Source organism: Lithobates pipiens, unplaced genomic scaffold (genome assembly GCF_037356315.1).
Source record: "Lithobates pipiens isolate NorthernLeopardFrog02 unplaced genomic scaffold, aLitPip1_a1.2 Scaffold_19, whole genome shotgun sequence".
Lineage (NCBI taxonomy): Eukaryota > Metazoa > Chordata > Amphibia > Anura > Ranidae > Lithobates > Lithobates pipiens.
The window spans coordinates 588,633,633-588,646,979 of NW_027507764.1; the positions used below are offsets into that span (position 1 = coordinate 588,633,633).

Here is a 13,347-nt window from a genome sequence, read left to right on the forward strand (position 1 = left end):
TTGATTTCACTCCTCACTAACTATCACAGTTTCGAAGGCCATAAAATGCCAAAATAGCACAAAAACCCCCCAAAATGACCCCATTTTGGAAAGAAGACACCCCAAGCTATTTTACTGAGAGGCATGTTGAGTCCATGAAATATTTTATATTTTGCCACAAGTTGCAGGAATAATACATATTACAAGTTTTTTTTTTTTTTTTTTTTTGCACAAAGTTGTCACTAAATGATATATTGCTCACACATGCTATGGGCATAAGTCAAATTACACCCCAAAATAAATTCTGCCTGCTTCTCCGAGTACGGGGATACCACATGTGGGGGACTTTTTGGGAGCCTAGCCACGTACAGGACCCCGAAAACCAAGCACTGCCTTCCGGATTTAAATATAAAAACGCTACCAAAAAAAAACTGTTAGCGATGGCAGGGATCAGGCCTGACTCTGCGATCGCTGCAGTTATGTGTTAGTGTTTTGTAAGTGACAGCGATCGATCGATACTGCACTTGGGTGGGCTGGGCGGAGGGGCAAAATGCAGGTGCCAGCAGGTATCTGGGCTGATCCCGCTAACAATGCGTTTTTTTGGAACCCTGAACTGCTGGGGACGCTAGTATAGATCTGATCAGATATTGATCTGTTCAGATTCTATACCACTACAGGAGGTGTGTGCTTTGCGCGTGGGTGTTAGCGGTACTGGCACTAACCTTGCGCTGCCTGGGGCGACGCAGACCCTGACCCTAATTGATATCACCCGCCGGGTGATCAGGGGGTTAAACCTTTATTGGGTAATAAATGGTGGGTGCCCTGATGCTATAAAAAGCAAAACTAACTAACCAGAGTCACCCGTAACACTTATACGGTGATCGCTGGTGAAAGGGTTAACTAGGGGCAATCAGGGGGTTAAAACCATTATTGGGTAGTATATCGGGGTACCTAGCGCTATAAAAACCTGGCGGTGAACCTAAAAAAAGAACTAGCTACCCAACGACACTAGTGACACTAATGCAGCGATCAGAAAAATGATCGCTTAGTGACACTGGCAAAAAGGGGGTGAAAGGGTTAACTAGGGGCAATCAGGGGTTAAAACCATTATTGGGTAGTATATCGGGGTACCTAGCGCTATAAAAACCTGGCGGTGACCTAAAAAAAGAACTAGCTACCCAACGACACTAGTGACACTAATGCAGCGATCAGAAAAATGATCGCTTAGTGACACTGGCAAAGGGGGTGAAAGGGTTAACTCTCAGTCAGGGGGTCAAACCTTTATATGGGGGGGGGGGGGGGGCTACCCTGGACCTAACACTACTGCCCTGACACTTTTTACTGTCACAACTGACACTGAATGCAGTGATCAGTAAATAAATGATCACTGCAATCAGTGACACTGTGACTGGGGAGGGGGGGCGGGGGGATCGGGGGGGGTTTGGGTGCCTGTGTGTGTCTATGTGTTAGTGTAGTGTTGGTGCACACTTACTTTCACTTCTCCTCGCAGTCCGGTCAAAAAGACCGCCCCGAGGAGAATGACATCACTTCCTCCCTGCCTGTGTTTACTATACACAGCGGGGGAAGCTTCTCATTCGCCAGGAATGATCGAGAGGGGGTGGCCAGAAACCAACATCCATCCCCTCATCCCAGATCGCTCCTGAAGCGAAACGGACCGCCGCAGCCAGCGGGAGGGGGTCCGATCGGACCCCCCACCCGCTGGAAGGCAAGCACGTACATGTACGTGCTTGTGCCTGTACATGCCATTGTGATGACGTACATTGGCATGCGGCGGTCCTTAAGTGGTTAAACTGTAAAAAAAAAGAAAAAATTTAAGTTACACCCAAGCACAGAAAATCACTCCCACACATACGAACGTAAAACGCAAGCATCAGGGTGGGCGTCTACGCATGAAAACGCTGACTGCGATACACGGTACCCATTGGCGCGCACATGCCGGAGCGAGAGTGATATTTCTAGAACCAGATCTCCTCCGTTACGCAAATCTGATGAGCTATAGGGGCTTTTAACCACTTCCCATTCAGGAAAATTATTTCATATATAATTTTATCTCTATATCATTTTTATTATATAGATAATATAAATATATATAAAAAATGAGATTATAGAATATATATATATTTTTTTATTTTTTTCTCTTTTTTTTTATATTATATATAAAAAAAAAAAGGAGAATATATATAAAAAATATGAGATAAAGAGAAGATAGAGATGGAGATAGAGATAGAGATAGAGATAGAGATAGAGATAGAGATAAAGAGAAGATAGAGATAGAGATAAAGAGAAGATAGAGATAGAGATAAAGAGAAGATAGAGATAGAGATAAAGAGAAGATAGAGATAGAGAGAAGATAGAGATAGAGAGAAGATAGAGATAGAGATAAAGAGAAGATAGAGATAGAGATAAAGAGAAGATAGAGATAGAGATAAAGAGAAGATAGAGATCGAGATAAAGAGGAGATAGAGATAGAGAGAAGATAGAGATAGAGATAGAGATAGAGATAGAGATAGAGATAAAGAGAAGATAGAGATAGAGATAAAGAGAAGATAGAGATAGAGATAAAGAGAAGATAGAGATAGAGATAAAGAGAAGATAGAGATAGAGAGAAGATAGAGATAGAGATAAAGAGAAGATAGAGATAGAGAGAAGATAGAGATAGAGATAAAGAGAAGATAGAGATAGAGATAAAGAGAAGATAGAGATAGAGATAAAGAGAAGATAGAGATCGAGATAAAGAGGAGATAGAGATAAAGAGGAGATAGAGATAGAGAGAAGATAGAGATAGAGATAAAGAGAAGATAGAGATAGAGATAAAGAGAAGATAGAGATCGAGATAAAGAGAGATAGAGATAAAGAGGAGATAGAGATAAAGAGGAGATAGAGATAAAGAGAAGATAGAGATAAAGAGAAGATAGAGATAGAGATAAAGAGAAGATAGAGATAGAGATAAAGAGAAGATAGAGATAGAGATAAAGAGAAGATAGAGATAGAGATAAAGAGAAGATAGAGATAGAGATAAAGAGAAGATAGAGATAGAGATAAAGAGAAGATAGAGATAGAGATAAAGAGAAGATAGAGATAGAGATAAAGAGAAGATAGAGATAAAGAGAAGATAGAGATAAAGATAAAGAGAAGATAGAGATAAAGAGAAGATAGAGATAAAGATAAAGAGAAGATAGAGATAGAGATTATATATATATATATATATATATATATATATATATATATATATATATATAGATAGATAGATAGATAGATAGATAGATAGATAGATAGATAGATAGATAGATAGATAGATAGATAGATAGATAGATAGATAGATAGATAGATAGATAGATAGATAGATAGATATTCTCTTTTTTTTATATATATATAATATAAAAAAAATGAGAATATTATTATATATACATTCTCAGAGACTCTAGGGAACATAACCGCTGCTATGATTGTTCCTACGGCTGCACAGAATCACCGGCCGAAAAGACGATCTCTGGAAGATGCCTGTAGCTGCACCCAATACTTTAGATATCCGCAAAGTCCCGGGCGTCATATGACGGGCCTAGGGGGCGGGAAGCGGTTAAAGCGTTGTCTATAGAAAACATTGGGTACTGAAGTTTGTCGCCATTTTACTGGCGCACACAAAAGTAAGTAGGGCTGCAACTAACGATTATTTTCATAATCGATTAGTTGGCCGATTATTGTTTCGATTAATAACCTTTAAAAAAAAAAAAAGTGGGTCAAATTGACGTTCATTTTCAACCACAGTGACGGGAAAATTTGGAAATAATAGAAAACGTCTTAGTCAAAGTAATTTTCAAACAGTGGATGTGGTTTTCATTCAGAAATGACATTCATTTTAAAAACAGAATGTTAAAAACAAGTGAAAATTTCAAACAAAGATTTTTCGTCTGAATATTCTCATCTGAAAATTGATCGGTGTGGCCGGCATAAGGCTCGGTACACACCTATGCAGTTTGCTTTTGCTCTATTTCTGCCGTGTGTTTAGATTTTTGTGCACGTGATTTTACTGCAATTTTTGCATTTCTTTTTGGGGGCAGATTAAAAAAACACAAATTGCTGCAAAAATGCATTACACGCTTTTCTGCAGCTTCTCCATTGAAGTATATTGAGCCAATAAAGCACCGCTTTTGCGTTAAAAGTCCCCGACCCTTTCAGATGTGAACGTGTCCCACAGGAAACCAAATAAATGAACTGTAGTGCGTTTCTGCAAAAAGCACCAATTAACACAGAGATGTGAACCAGGTCTAAGGCCGCGTACACACGCGCGGACTGTTCGCCCAACTTTGTCCGTCCAACAGTTTCGGCAAACAGTCCGCTCAAACTTAGCATGGACGGACATGGCCCACACACGACGGACGAACAGTTTCTGAAACCGTGCGCGATGACGTGAACGGCACGTACGACGGACGAAAAATACGACGTCCTATACACTGCAATGCAACCTTCCGACGTGGAAATCCTTTCTGAGCATGCGCGAGACTTAGTGGCCGAACAAGCCTACACACGAGCGAACAGTCCGCTGAAACCTTGTTTCAGCGGACAGTTTTCGGAATTTCCGTAAGACCTTGTTCGGCCAACTGTCCGCTGAAACTGTCCGGCTGAAGCCCCACACACGAGCGGACTGTCCGCCCAAACACTGTTCAGCGGACAAGGTTGGGCGAACAGTCCGCGCGTGTGTACGCGGCCTTAGACGTTTAGTAACATAATGGGGGTTAAAAAAAAAAAAAAAAAACTAAAATTAGCCCCTTTTAATAGAAAAAAAAAAGCAGATAATCATTACTGTAAGGGGTTCATTTTTTTTACTGTAGAACGGTGAAAGTAATATTTACAGTAGCGATTTGTTTTTTGTACTATAAAGGGCTCATTAGTTTTTTTTTTTTAACCCCATTATGTTACTGGCCAATTAAACGATTATGAAAATAGTAATCGATTATATGTCATAATCGATTGGTCGTTTCAGCCCTCATCTTTATAATTCCCCCCCCCCCCCCCCAAAAAAAATTTGCTATTTCTTGCGCTCGTGTGCCCTAAAAATAAAACACTTTTGCGTGTTTTGCGTTAACATAAAAATAAGGAACAAAAAAAAAAGCCGCTCCAGGCGTGTCTCTGGTTAATACACACAAGTCAGGTGCTAGCTCGGCTTGCATGCTGTGCAATGTGAAGAAATAATCCCGGACGGCTGCACTTCCAAAATCTTTTTTTTAATTGAAGCTTTATATGACAAGTGGTTGACAGATGGAGCAGGGGACAAACAGGTAGAGCGCTTTCATGCTTTACATGACAAGTGGTTGACAGATGGAGCAGGGGACAAACAGGTAGACGCGTTTCATGCAAAAGGTTAGCACTTGGCGCTCAGTCATTACCATTATCTGCTAATGACTAAGTGCTAACCTTTTGCATGAAACGCGTCTACCTGTTTGTCCCCTGCTCCATCTGTCAACCACTTGTCACGTAAAGCATGAAACGCGTCTACCTGTTTGTCCCCTGCTCCATCTGTCAACCACTTGTCATGTAAAGCATGAAACACGTCTACCTCTTTGTCCCCTGCTCCATCTGTCAACCACTTGTCATGTAAAGCATGAAACACGTCTACCTCTTTGTCCCCTGCTCCATCTGTCAACCACTTGTCACGTAAAGCATGAAACACGTCTACCTCTTTGTCCTCTGCTCCATCTGTCAACCACTTGTCATGTAAAGCATGAAACACGTCTACCTCTTTGTCCCCTGCTCCACCTGTCAACCACTTGTCACGTAAAGCATGAAACACATCTACCTCTTTGTCTCTGCTCCATCTGTCAACCACTTGTCACGTAAAGCATGAAACACGTCTACCTCTTTGTCCTCTGCTCCATCTGTCAACCACTTGTCATGTAAAGCATGAAACACGTCTACCTTTGTCCCCTGCTCCATCTGTCAACCACTTGTCACGTAAAGCATGAAACACATCTACCTCTTTGTCCCCTGCTCCATCTGTCAACCACTTGTCATGTAAAGCATGAACACGTCTACCTTTGTCCCCCTGCTCCACCTGTCAACCACTTGTCATGTAAAGCATGAAACGCGTCTACCTGTTTGTCCCCTGCTCCATCTGTCAAGCACTTGTCACGTAAAGCATGAAACACGTCTACCTCTTTGTCCCCTGCTCCATCTGTCAACCATTGTCATATAAAGCTTCAATAAAAAGGATTTTTTGGACGTGCAGCCACACGAAATTATTTCTTCATAAAATTTGGAACTACAACTATTTTATTCTCCAGGGCGTCTCCAAACTACAGTCTCTCCAGTTGTTTTTTTCAATGCCTCATGGAGGGGTAGTTTGTAGTTCCACAACAGACACTGGGGCTGTAATTTGGAGATCCCTGCGTCTAGGGCATGGGTCTTCAAACTACGGCCCTCACAGTTGTTCAGGAACTACAATTCCCATCATGCCCAGTCATATCTGTGAATGTCAGAGTTTTACAATGCCTCATGGGATGTGTAGTTTCGCACAGCTGGAGGGCCGTAGTTTGAGGATCCCTGGTCTAGGGTGTCCGCTTTCAGAAGTGATATAACGTCTGGGGGGGGGGGGGGGGGGGGGTTTATGTAATCTTCAGCCTAAAATGATTTTTTTTTTTTTTTTTTTTTTTAAAGAGGAAGTAAACCCTGATGGGTTTACTTCCCCTTTGTCTCCCTGCAAAGGTAAAACATAATGGGCTCCTATGCATCACATAGTAGCCCATTATGTGTCACTTACCTGACACAGGAGCCAGCGAAGTCACCCCTGTCCCCTGTAGCACGGAGCGTACTTCTTCCGGGTATCACTGCTCCAGCCACTCACAGCGCCGGAGCAGCGATGACATCACTCCCAAGCATGCTGCCAATGGCGATAGTACGCCCGCGCATGCGCCGTAGACAGCGGTGACTGTCTTTTAGTAAATATCTCCTAAACCGTGTAGGGTATACAACCACTTTAAGCATGTGTGCAAAAAATAAAAATAAAAATGCAAGGGCGGTTCTGGCAGCAAAGGGGTTAAAGTAGTCAGACCAGATTGTTTGCGACCAACGCACAGCCCAAATGTACAATTCCAAGTCCGCTGATACCCTGTTTCCCCTAAAATAAGACCTAGTGTGATTGTCGGTGATAGCTGCAATAAAAGCCCTACCCCCCAATAAGCCCTAGGTTAAAGTCCTTGTAGGTCTTCTTTTCAGGGTAGGGCTTATTTTTGAGGAAACAGAGTAGGGCTTATTTGGGTGGTAGGGCTTATATTGCAGCCACACCGACAATCACGCTAGGTCTTATTTTAGGGGAAACAGGGTATAAATGAACTTCCAAGTGCATGCATGAGAATGAGGTCACCCCGGCTCGGCCAATCAAAAAAACAAAAAAAAAAAAAACACATGGGCAAAAAGTTTAACGATCTCAGCTGGGACCATAGTCACCAAGAAAACAATTGGTGACACACTACACCGTGAAGGACTGAAATCCTTCCAGCACATGCATGGCCCCCCCCCGCTCAGGAAATCACATGTACAGCCCGCCTGAAGTTTTCTAATGAACATCTGAATGATTCAGAAGAGAACTGGGGGAAGTGTTGTGGTCAGAGGAGACCAAAATCGAGCTCTTTGGCATCAACTCAACTCACCTTGTTTGGAGGAGGAGGAGGAAGAGGAAGAGGAGGAAGAGGAAGAGGAAGAGGAGGGAAGAGGAAGAGGAAGAGGAAGAGGAGGAAGAGGAAGAGGAAGAGAGGAAGAGGAAGAGGAAGAGGAAGAGGAAGAGGAAGGAAGAGGAAGAGGAAGAGGAAGAGAAGGAAGAGGAAGAGGAGGAAGAGGAGGAAGAGGAGGAAGAGGAAGAGGAAGAGGAAGAGGAAGAGGAAGAAGAAGGAAGAGGAAGAAGAGGAAGAGGAAGAGGAAGAGGAAGAGGAAGAGGAAGAGGAAGAGGAAGAGGAGGAAGAGGAAGAGTGCTGCCTATGACCCCAAACAACATCATCCCCCCACCGTCATACATGGAGGTGGAAACATTATTCTTTGGGGGGCGTTTTTCTGCTAAGGGGACAGGGCAACTTCACCGCATCTAAGGGACGATAGACGGGGCCCATGTACATCAAATCTTGGGTGAGAACCTCCTTCCCTCAGCAGGGCATTGAAAATAGGTGGTGGATGGGTATTCCAGCATGACAATGACCCAAAACACACGGCCAACGCAACAAGGGAGTGGTTCAAGAAGAAGCACATTAAGGTCCTGGGAGTGGCCTAGCCCATCTCCAGACCTTAATCCCATAGAAAAAAAAAAAAAAATTACGTGGAGGGAGCTGAAGGTTCGAGTTACCAAACGTCAGACTGGAAACCTTCATGACTTGGAGAGGATCTGCAAAGAGGACAAAATCCCTCCTGAGATGTGTGTGAACCTGGAGGCCAACTCCAGAAACGTCCGACCTCTGATCGCCAAACAGGGTTTTCCAACAACTACCATGTTTTGTGAAGGGGAAAATACTTATTTCACGCATTAAAAGGCAAATCAACTTGATCAATAATATTATAGACTGATCAGTATGAAGGTGTCGATGGATCAGAAGAGGTCAGCGGTGAGGAGCTCCTCCATACTTCCTCAGGACAGGTAGCTTCTGGGTGCCATACACATATATTGCATTGCAGTAAAGCACGTTACGTACATTGTGCAATGCAGTGCCAACGAGTCAGAAGATCACCCCAAAGCTCCTCGTCTCTGGACATGCGCATGCATGAAGCTTGGTCAGTTCTCATGCATTAGGACAGCCTATTGAAATGAACACAGGGGGGTCTCCAGAGATACGGCCCCATGGGCCACATCCGGCCCGCTGGGGCTTTTTGTTTCCGGCCCACAGCTCGAGTCCGCACTGCATGGTTGGTCTTCCTCCGGGGTGACAGGACCTGTGCTGCACACTCACCACCGGCCCCCCCTGGCAGGACCTGCAACCCAACAAACCCACCCAACCCCCCCCCCCCACCGCGTCACTGTGTTGGTTGCTAGGACCGCCAGTATCCTGGAACCAATGAAGTACTTCAATGCAGACCTGCATCAGTGTCCTTAAGCCCCCCTCCCCCCCCCCCCGGCTTGTTGGGAGAATTGACAGGTCCAAATGGCATAACAAGTCGCACCCTACTGTCGGCGATGTTCAAATCGGTGCGACTCCAACTCAGCGGTGAAATATAAAGTTCCTGCACAGCTTTTTGCGATTTCAGATGTGACTTTGCATAGACATCTGCACAGGAAATCGCAACCTGAAGTCTCACTGACCTGCAACTTTGAAATCGTGCAATTTCAAGCAAAGTCGCAACAAATTCAATGTCGGATTCAAAGTGAAACATGCGACGGGAGGGACACCAACGTGCCCAGGGGGCTCGCCTACATGCCCAAGGGGGCACACCAACGTGCCGAGGGGGGGCTCCGAGGGGGGCACACCAACGTGCCCAGGGGGGCTCGCCTACATGCCCAAGGGGGGCTCCAAGGGGGGCACACCAACGTGCCCAGGGGGCTCGCCTACATGCCCAAGGGGGCACACCAACGTGCCCAGGGGGGGCTCCGAGGGGGGCACACCAACGTGCCCAGGGGGGGGCTCACCTACATGCCCAAGGGGGCACACAAACGTGCCCAGGGGGGCACACAAACGTGCCCAGGGGGGGCACACAAATGTGCCCAGAGGACTCACCAATGTGCCCAGAGGGGGCTTCGAGGGGGGCACACCAACGTGCCCAGGGGGCACACCAACATGCAACGTGGACTTCGAGGGTGACACAAACATGTGACGGGGACACCAATGTCTGACGGGGGCTCTGAGGGGGACACCAACGTGCGATGGGGACACCAACGTACCCAGGGGGCTCCGAGGGGGACGCTATGGGCTGCTCTGAGGGGAAGACACTAACGTGTAATGGAAACTAAGGGGGGTTACCAACGGGGACACAAATATATGAGACTCCGATAGGGATGCAGCTATGTGTGTGTTGGTGTGGGGTGGGGGAGGGGTTTCGATGGGATACAGCATGCAGATACCGCAGCACACTCTATTCAACTACAATGTAGGGGGGAGTGAAAAACTGGCTTCAGCTCAGATCCCAGCCCATTGGTCACGCCTCCCTGACATGTTTCACCCACATCTGGGGGGGGGGGGAATTTTCGGGGATCGTGAACGGCAATGCATCGCAAAACACACATATACAACGTATAAAAGTTTTGTTTTGGATGGAGTAGAAAAGTAGCGATAGAGTAGGAAAGAGTCAAAAGCCGTCAGTTTTTGCAGTCTGTACCTTGTTGAGATTGTTTCCCTTCACTTCCTGTCTCAATGATGCAACAGGAAGTCAGACCGAATCTCCGCAAATTGAGAGGAATTCACCTCTTAGTTGTCACTGACATTCCATCAAAAAATCTAAAAAAGAGCTGGGCAAACAATTCTCAGCCGAACAGTCACTGCAGCCAACCAGATGCAGTCACCGTTTTGGCAGCGCCCCTTCTGATTGGACAGCTGCTGGCACCAGGTATTGGAATACAGTCGCCTGAGCAGGAGATACGTCGGGAGGTGGAGGCATCTGGAGGAACCCGTGTATATGGCCAGCCTCCTCCTCCTCCTCCTCCTCCTCTTGTATAGAGACAACTGTACTAATGGGATTTTACATCACTTCTACGCCCTGCAACAAAGGAAATGAGAAGGTCTCATGCATACGGACATCTAGAGGCTGCATTGTCTAATAATAACAATAATAATAATAAATAATAAGGATTGTAAATTTCCTGCACAAAACACACACACAGGACGGAGCACACACCTAGTGCATTACCACCATACAACTTTATTTAATACCAACGTGTTTCAGGGGACATACCCCCTTTCTCAAAGATTTGAGGAAGGGGGCATATCCCCCGAAACCATCTCCCGGGCACAGGCGCACACCTACTGGGATCCGCTCCTTCCTGCAGGAACCAGATACTAACAGGCTGCCCTTCCACAATTTCTCCCCCCCCCCCCCCCAAATATCCAACAAGCTTTATTGAAAGTGACGCACACCAACAAAGCCAGGCTGTAGCACAGGGCTTGACAAATCCCAGGCTGCAGGTCGCCACGGTGACCAAAAACCACAATCCCAGTGCCCGAGCCCCCCCGCGCGATCCCCCCTCGGAGAGCCGATGGAGCGGAAGATGCGGTCTCCCACACCGATTGATCCGGCCATACTACTCCTGCTTGAGAGTGGCCGGGCAAGCCATGGACAAGTGTTTGGAGGGCAGCCGGTCACAGTGCTGTATGCCGGAGTTTGTCAATGCCACCCTCAACGTGACGGTGGTGGCCACCAATACATGCGGCTTCCCCCTGGCCAGGGTCCAGTACACGCACTTCATCCACTTCGCATTGCACCTTGGTGAGCGACAACACCCCACACCTGTACACAGGGGCCCCATCCCACCACACCTGAGCTACCCCCATACACCCCACCCAGGGATAGGGAATCGCCATTACCAGACCATGCTGGCCAAGATCCAGTACCCGCACTCCATCAACCTCACTCTGCAGCTCAGTGACTGACAACACCCCACACCTGTACACAAAGGCTCTCATACCCCCTCAACACCACACCTACTTGTACCCCTTATACCCCCTTCAACACCACAGCTACCTGTACACAGGGGCCTCCCATAACCTACCTGCTTGTACACAAGGGCCCTCATACCCCCTCAACACCACACCTACTTGTACACAGGGGCCCCTTTTACCCCCTCCAACACCACACCTGCTTGTACACAGGGGCCCCCATACACCACAACTACCTGTACGCAGGGGCCTCCCATAACCTACCTACTTGTACACAATGGCCCTCATACCCCCTAAACACCACACCTACTTGTACACAGGGATCCCCATACACCCCCCCCCAACCCGACATCCCACTCCCTGTTCCACTGCCCCCCACCTGTACCTCTGCCCCCACCTGTGACACTTCCCCTTCCTGTCCCACTGCTCCCCCCAACCTGACAACTTTTTATTTTTTTTAGCTGGCACCTAGATTCAAAGGAAATTTGTCAAGCCCAGCTATGGCACATTGCTCATAGCCAAACCCATTCCAACTGACGCGTTTCTCCCCAACGGGGGCTTAATCATGTCTAAAGGCTTACCCACACCAGAAAGCCCTGCATATCGCACGGCTGCTGGGATTAAACAGTGCCAACGTGCAAATTCCACCAAATGGCACCCTTCACCCCCTCTTCTTTTTTTTTGGATTAGAACTTTCTAAAATATATATATATACCTTTTTATAGTGAGGTCTCTGCAAGAATGAAATGCTCAATGCTTCTCAAAATGCCTCCATCTTCCAGTGACACAATGATTACATCCCTGGCTGGGACAGACAGACAGACATATATATATATATATATATATATATATATATATATATATATATATATGTATGTATGTATGTATGTATGTCACAACACATTCATTCCCAGCCAGGGATGTAATCATTGTGTCACTGGAAGATGGACGCATTTTGAGAAGTATTGAGCATTTCATTCTTGCAGAGATCCCACTATAAAAAGGTATATTTTTTCCACAAATAATATGTACCAACATTACATCTGGACACCACAGTGCACCCCTACATGCGCTGGGTGCCATTCAGAATGGGGCGAGATGGAGGCATAGTGGTTGGCGCTTTTACCTCGCAGTACCAGGGTCCTCGGGTTCAGTCTGAACCAGGGATGAGCTCAGGTGCGTTTGGACCCTGGTCCTACAGCGAGCACGCCAGGAAGGCGTCACCTGTACTCTGGGCCAGGCAGGAGGGGCAGCTGCCCCAAGTAATCAAGGGGGGCAAATATTGGATTTCAGAGCAGTACGCGCAATCTAAAAGGCATATATTAACAGTGGTGGGGGGGGGGGGGGGGGGGGGGGGGGGTAAGGGAGGAGAAAGCAGTTCTGGTCGACCCTGCCCCGGTACTGCCTGTACTGTGCCTATCATAAGCGGCCGAGGCATTCTTGTATGCGTGCGGCTAATGCCCCGGCCGCAAACGACTGGCCCAGTACAGGTGGCGGCTTCCTGGCACACTTGCGCCATGGACTCCAATTACACCTGAGCTCGTCCCTTGTCCCAACCAGGACACCACCTGCATGGAGTTTGCGTGTTCTCGCTGTGCTTGTGTGGGCTTCCTCTTGGTTACTCCAGTTTTCCGTCATGCTGGCAGGTTAACTGGCTCCTGGCTAAAATTGGCCCTATGATCGCCTACTGAGCATGCCCAAGATGGCCGCCTCACCCACAGCAGATAAAGGACCTTGAGCCTTCAGGAAAATAAATAAAGGCTACAGAAGTATATTCCAAAGCAGTTGT

General features: G+C 46.7%; 1 protein-coding gene across 3 annotated transcripts in view; it reads right to left on the minus strand.

Annotated features, from left to right (window-relative positions):
* Positions 1 to 13,347, minus strand: part of SETD2 (SET domain containing 2, histone lysine methyltransferase) — a 155,673-nt gene that overhangs the window by 140,282 nt on the left and 2,044 nt on the right. The window lies entirely within an intron of this gene.